The sequence below is a fragment of the Limulus polyphemus genome, unplaced genomic scaffold, assembly GCF_000517525.1.
Source record: "Limulus polyphemus unplaced genomic scaffold, Limulus_polyphemus-2.1.2 Scaffold1942, whole genome shotgun sequence".
NCBI lineage: Eukaryota > Metazoa > Arthropoda > Merostomata > Xiphosura > Limulidae > Limulus > Limulus polyphemus.
Window position 1 is genome coordinate 177,043 of NW_013667552.1, and position 6,395 is coordinate 183,437.

The 6,395-nt window shown below is 35.7% G+C and overlaps 1 protein-coding gene across 1 annotated transcript in view; it reads left to right on the forward strand.

Annotated features, from left to right (window-relative positions):
• Nucleotides 1-482: 482 nt before the first annotated feature.
• LOC106465434 (general transcription factor IIE subunit 1-like) overlaps nt 483-6,395 on the forward strand; it is a gene marked incomplete at its 3' end in the record, with an annotated part of 53,542 nt that continues 47,629 nt past the window's right edge. The window contains exon 1 of the mRNA XM_013925664.2: nt 483-566. The remainder of the gene's footprint in view (nt 567-6,395) is intronic.

Consider the following 6,395-nt stretch of genomic DNA (forward strand, 5'->3'; position numbering starts at 1 on the left):
CGTAACAGCGGTAATTCGGTAGCAGAAGTCACGCGACGTTGGGACCATGCGCGCTGGAATTTCTTGAAGGATCATTAATTTTCCTAGCAACTCTATTTTGTTCCAAACGCCATCTTTTTTAGCATATAAGCCCGTCAAATAAAGCCAGCGATAGATATTCAGATTGATTGAAGATATAGATAATTGAGGCTAGAGAACAGTAGACACCGTTAGTGATGTGTGAATCACAGTGATTGTTAGCGTGTGTTATAAAAGTTAAGTTTAAAGTAACTGTGGAAATTCTGTGTATTACAAAAAGTTGTATGAAGAAAGAATAAACTAGTTTTAATTAAGAAAGGACTTGTATCGCTGAAGTTCCTCGAAAGTAATTTGTATTAAAAGATATAAAGAATTTATATTAAAGAAAAACTTTGTATTTATTAATGACAATTGAGTGTATTATTAATCACTAGATAGCGCTAAGGATTGTGTTTGTAAGGTTTCGAAGTGTATTAATAAAGAGTGTAAATAAACTTACGAATCTTAAATTTTTCACCAGTATTGTTGAAAGTTACCAATAAAATAAGGTATTTCATATTCTAAGTTGTAATTTCAGAGTTTGTGTTCAATTTCCAAAGTGTTATTATTAAACATTAGTTACGAACTTAGGGTATAATATTAATAATAATATGCAACCACACCACTGCCACCAGCCAAGTGTACACTAACTTACTAAGTTCTAACAGAAACACTAACAGTTTAAGTCTAAAACTAAATACAGTGAAAGTTAAAACTTTTATTTATTAATATAAGTAAATCATCAGTAAATGAATGAAGTACTAAGATAGGGTTTTTACATTTTAATTTTGATTAAAAAAAAACATCCTTTCATAGGACTGGACTGAAAAACTAGCCCTTTCTAAGTTTCTTGTACAATTGACAATATGTTTAACAACAAATTCACATATTCAAATTTATTGCTGTGGTTTTTAATGTTTGAAATGAAATCAAACAACTTAAGCTCGTATTTAAGGTATTGGTATGTTTGTTCGATATTATGACAGCAGACATCAAAAATATTTGAAAGAATCACCTCAGGTTAATGTTCAAATTCTGGAATATATTATAAACCAAATTGATTTATCTAAACCATTCATCAACAGTCCTCGCACTTTGTCTAATATCTGTCTTCCAAGGCCCACAGTAAAGGCAGTCATGATATTTGGTTAGTATATTCACATGATGTACCAAAACAAATAAAGTGCATAAAACTATAGTTAGTCAAAACTTTAAGTCAAAAATAGTTTTGAAGAAAATTAAGTCACAGATTACTGAAAATACAGCTATCTGTGGTACTAAAAATATTAAAATCACTACTCTTTGGCAGAGTTCCCCCATTTCATAATAACATATTTAGTGAGTGACTCCCCACAGGGTAGGTATGCTTTTTTTTTATGATGTGACACTTATCATTGTATAATAACAATGGTAATTTCCAAATACTAAAAAGAGTACCTAGATGAAATTTTTGGTCGAATGGATGGCAACTGCCTGTTGTAGAAACACAAGTATAGAGGATGACATTTCGAAAGTCTTCTGCCTTTCATCTTCAGGGTACCGTGTGTATGGTCTTGTCTGTCTTTATATTATTCTGGTGGATTGTGGAGGTCCTTTCCTCATGTGTAGCAGCCCTTCTTTCCCAGTCAGCCTGTTCTTCATCTATAATGGTTTATCAGAGAAAGTGGTGCATTTTCCATCATTGATCTCTGTACCATGGTTACCTTCCTTCCCATACTAGTGTTTGTCACATCTTAGAATTTTTTAACTGGCCATTTGATAATGGTTCTTCTGTGTCTACCACTACTTGTTATTGGGCAACCTTATCCATTACCTTCCATTTTTCCCATTCCTGTTGTTGCTTCTTTGTTCGTTAGTTAATTTTCCATAAAAATTCTTTCCAAAGAAACTTCACCGATACAAATCCTTTCTTAAATAAAACTGGTTTATTCTTCCTGAATACAACTTTGCAATACACTTAATTTCAACAGTCGTGGTATAACAAACGCTATAACTCACAATGAACATCTCACATGCCCAACAATATTCTCTCTGTGCCCGCAGTTCAATTACTCATTATTGTTGCCATCACGTTGTGACCATCTTATATACACAAGACTACCCCATATCCAGTAAACGCTAGAGCATTCAGGAAGGTTCGAGAATATGACACGTTACTAGCGTCACATGACCTCCGCTGTTGTAACACTGTAGAGTTTTTCCCTCTCCTGTTCTCTCCCTTTAGGCTTCTTCATCCACCTTGTCCTACACCTCTTTAAGATTGGGACCTCAATGTCATTCTCCATGGACCACACCACACACCTTCATCACTCATTATCTTCATTATGTGGCTATCTTCTCCTTCTTGGGATACCAAATACCACCCATTGCCATTCTATACACCTCAGTTCAACTGTGAGTGGATCAGTATTTTTCTTTATTTACATTACAGTAGCACATTTTACTTGTTGGATCCTGCTTTGTGGCAAGTGGTGTCTGTCCAGGTATATTAATTCATAAGTCTTCACTTTATGGCCATTAAAGTCTATCATGTTCACTGTTTAGATGGTGTGTTCCTCAATACCGATATAGGTTTCCTCGTGGTATCTTGCTTCATAATCAAAGTCTGTACCAGATTTTACCAACTCATGGACTATCATGAGTAAAGCAGTATCGAGACAGCTGCCCACCCTGTTGAATAAATTGGAATCAACCTGCTTTTAAAAATAGAGTTTTGTCGTCACCTATTGCACTTTCTCTAATGTTGTGTTCTTTCGGACTTCCTTACACATTGTTTCCTTTTCCTTGGATTGGAATATGGGAGCCCTTGCCACTTATCAGCATCTAGCCACTCAAGTGGTGGGCTATAGAGGCATTCTCCAGGGTGTGCTCATTTTTGAGAGTAGGGTGGATGTGTTCTGTTAGTGAAGGTGGCGTGAACTCTTCTCCTACCATAGAATGGACAAAACATTCCTGATGTTGCCTGGTTGTGGACTGGAGATGATCCACCACATGCACTTCACCTCTCGGGCTGGGATTCCCCATCTTATCACTGCCTGGATGTTGGTTCCCTGTTGGTCAGGCATTGGATTAGAGTTGCACACTAATAGGGACCTTCATCCTACTGCAGACTGGATGATAAATTCCCAGTGCTGCCAGGTTTTGGACTGGAGTTGACCCACCACCTTGCATATTCCCTTCCTACCATTTCCCAGATGTTGGATTCCCGGGTGGCCTGGTGTTGGTTTTATACTGGGTCTGCACATGTGTCCTGGCTAGGATGGTGGAACAGAAGCTGTTTTCCCTTTTGCTTCCTAGTCTTGATGTGAGAATGGTAGTGACCCTCCTCCTCCCACTGACTGGACAATAAATACTTTATGCTGCCTCGTTTTAGATTAGAGTTGACCCACCAAATATATTTGGACACGCCCTAGCCACTCTACACCATTTGGTGCATCGATGTATGCACTGGATGAGTGTGTGTGTGTCTTTTCAGTCTGGTTTATTGACATATATATTCACAATAGGTGAAGAGTATACCTGGTACAAATGTGGTGCAGTCTCTCACAGATGTGGTCCTCTACATTGAAGTTTCCTACTTCATGGGCTCTCTTCTGATGCTTTCTGAAGGGTGCTCATCAAGGTAAATTTTGAACCAGTCCCTCCACCAGTTCATTGAGGGATTTTAGCTATTATATGAGGTAAGGTAGTGTGTTGGAAGTTATAATTTTCCTCCACTGAAAATGTATTTCCAATTGATGCTTACCTCTTCTTACACTTCCCATCCATTTTCCCAACTTTTGGTGCTTCTTTTTTTGGCTAATCTTAAAGCGAAGATCAGGTTCTACAATATAGAGGGAGTTAGCTGACTAGGAGGGTGTGTTTCATTTCTGTTAGTGGAGGGCTGTCGCATGCCTATTTGCATGCTACAGCACAGCTGTACCAGATGTAAAAATGTGGGGGTAGGTAGAAGTTTCAAGTGGAGATAAGTGTCTATTGGAAATATATTTTTAGTGTACGAAAATTATAACATTTGTAAAAGAAACATGGAATGGATACGGGTACTGCTTAATACAACAGACAAGGGTGCAAAGTATTTACACAGACAATCAATGAAGTTCTGGAGGAGGGTCTAGTAAAAGAACTAAAAGAAATCAGTAGAGACAGTTAACTCCTTTCCATTTCTGGATGTACTGGCTCTAAAGGATAGTGATGATCTGAAACTAAAAACTACTGTTTATCAAAAAGCAACATATACAAACAAATATCTTAACCTTGAATCTTGTCACCCCGTATCTGTTCAAAACAGTGTCGTCAAAGCCTGAGCATGCAGAGCATGTAGAATATGCAGTAACGAATACCTAGAAACAACTTCTACAGCTTCAACAGACTTTTATTAATGATAACTATTCAAAACAATTGGTAAAAAAGACTGTCAAAAACTCTTTAATCAGGAAAATAAGCATAGGATGGTGATACCCTATTTCCAGAACTTGGAGAAAAATGGAATAATGAATACCTTTAACATTCAAACTGTGTTCAAGAGTCCAATTAACTTTTGCAATATCTTAACTAAGGTTAAGTCACAACATCTGATTTCATTGCAAAAAACGTTGTCTACAATGTATCGTGAATGTAAAAAAAGAATACATTGGAGAGACCAAATGTTCTGAGAACATTAGGATGAAAGAACATCAAAGAGACATCACACATGCTTCTGTAGATACTTCAGCCATTGTATTACATGCTAAAAAGGAAAACCACAACATTGACTTCAAGAATATAAAAATAATTGTCAAGGGTTGTAGCATCAGAGCAATCCTTCTCAGTCGTATTAAAATTGACAGGAGAAATGAACAGGAGTAAAGGTACTGGAACATCTGTTCAGAATCAAATTAGAGGATCCTGACTCTAAGGAGTTAAATCCAGTTATTGAGAATTTTTTTACATTGTCATTTAGGCATCCTTCTGCAGTGTCCTCTGGCTCTCATAGAAACTCCCAAAAGAGAAAATCAACAGAAGTCTTACATTTCTATTATAGTTCAGTGATAGATTACAGTAACAAGATATCAAGGGTGCACTCTCATATATTCTAATTGAAAAATTAATCTTCCCTTCAGACTTGTACCAGTTTTATATATATCATAAATGTTGGTATTAAAAGCAGCATTCAGTTTTCTCTAATACTATACAAGTTTTCAGCATTAGGCTGCTGAAATTGAAAAAATTGTTAATTTAAAAAGGGTGAATCATGAAAAAAGTACAGCAACAAGTTGAATCAAAACACACAGATTATTTTCAAGCCTACAATTATGGACTCTCAAAAAAGTAAACAAACAAGGCTGAAAATACTGTTTACATTATTTTATCAATCTACAAATCCCTGTATTGACTCCATGTCTACAGTACTTGTAAATTTTTATTCAACTTGTTTCTGTAATTTTTATGACCCTTATTCATTCTTTCTAAATTTACAATTTTTGCTAATCTTGTTTGTTTAGGTTTTTATGTTCATTTATGGATGATAATTTTAAGCTACATATATGCAATCAGTTGAATGTTACATGTTTTTCAACAGTTTACTGCTGTACTGACTTTTTTTCCCACCCGACCATCACACTGAACTCATTCAAAATAACTAACAAATGTACAACAAAGAATAAACACGTACTGATATTCAACTACAAAAACAAAATGTAAAGTTAGCAATTGATGTGTTCAAAGGAAAACGAAGTTTGATAATAAACAAAATTACGACACTTCGTTCTTACATGACATCCTGAAATGTAACTGCTATCCACAACACTTATTAGAAAACATTACCAACACCTTCCTAACAAAGAAACTCACAAATCCAATTAAGATATCAACTGTACCTAAACTTACTGTATACTCGTGTCTTCCTTATACTGGCAAACAAAGCTTAAATTTAAAAAATCAACTTAAATGCATACTTGGTCGATACTACCTTCAAGTGGATTTAAGATTAGTTTTTAAATCCACATCACGCATAAAAAATTTTTTCCCTACTAAAGATATCCTCCCCATTCCTTATTTTTCTTGGCTTGTCTATCTTTACACGTGTGGAGACAGTAAGGCCTCCTATATTGGCAAAACCAAATGCCATTTAAAAGTCAGAGCCTATGAACATATGGGAATTTCCATTAAAATGCAAAAAAAGTTGAATAACCCCTGTGTTTCCTCTATATGCCAACATAGTGAAGAAACAGGACATCAACTTATACTATCAGATTTCTCTATACTCTGCAAGTTTAACACTGACCTAGAATTATTGATCAAAGAAACCCTCTACATCAAACAGCACTCTCCAACACTGAACAACATGCAGTCTTTATTTA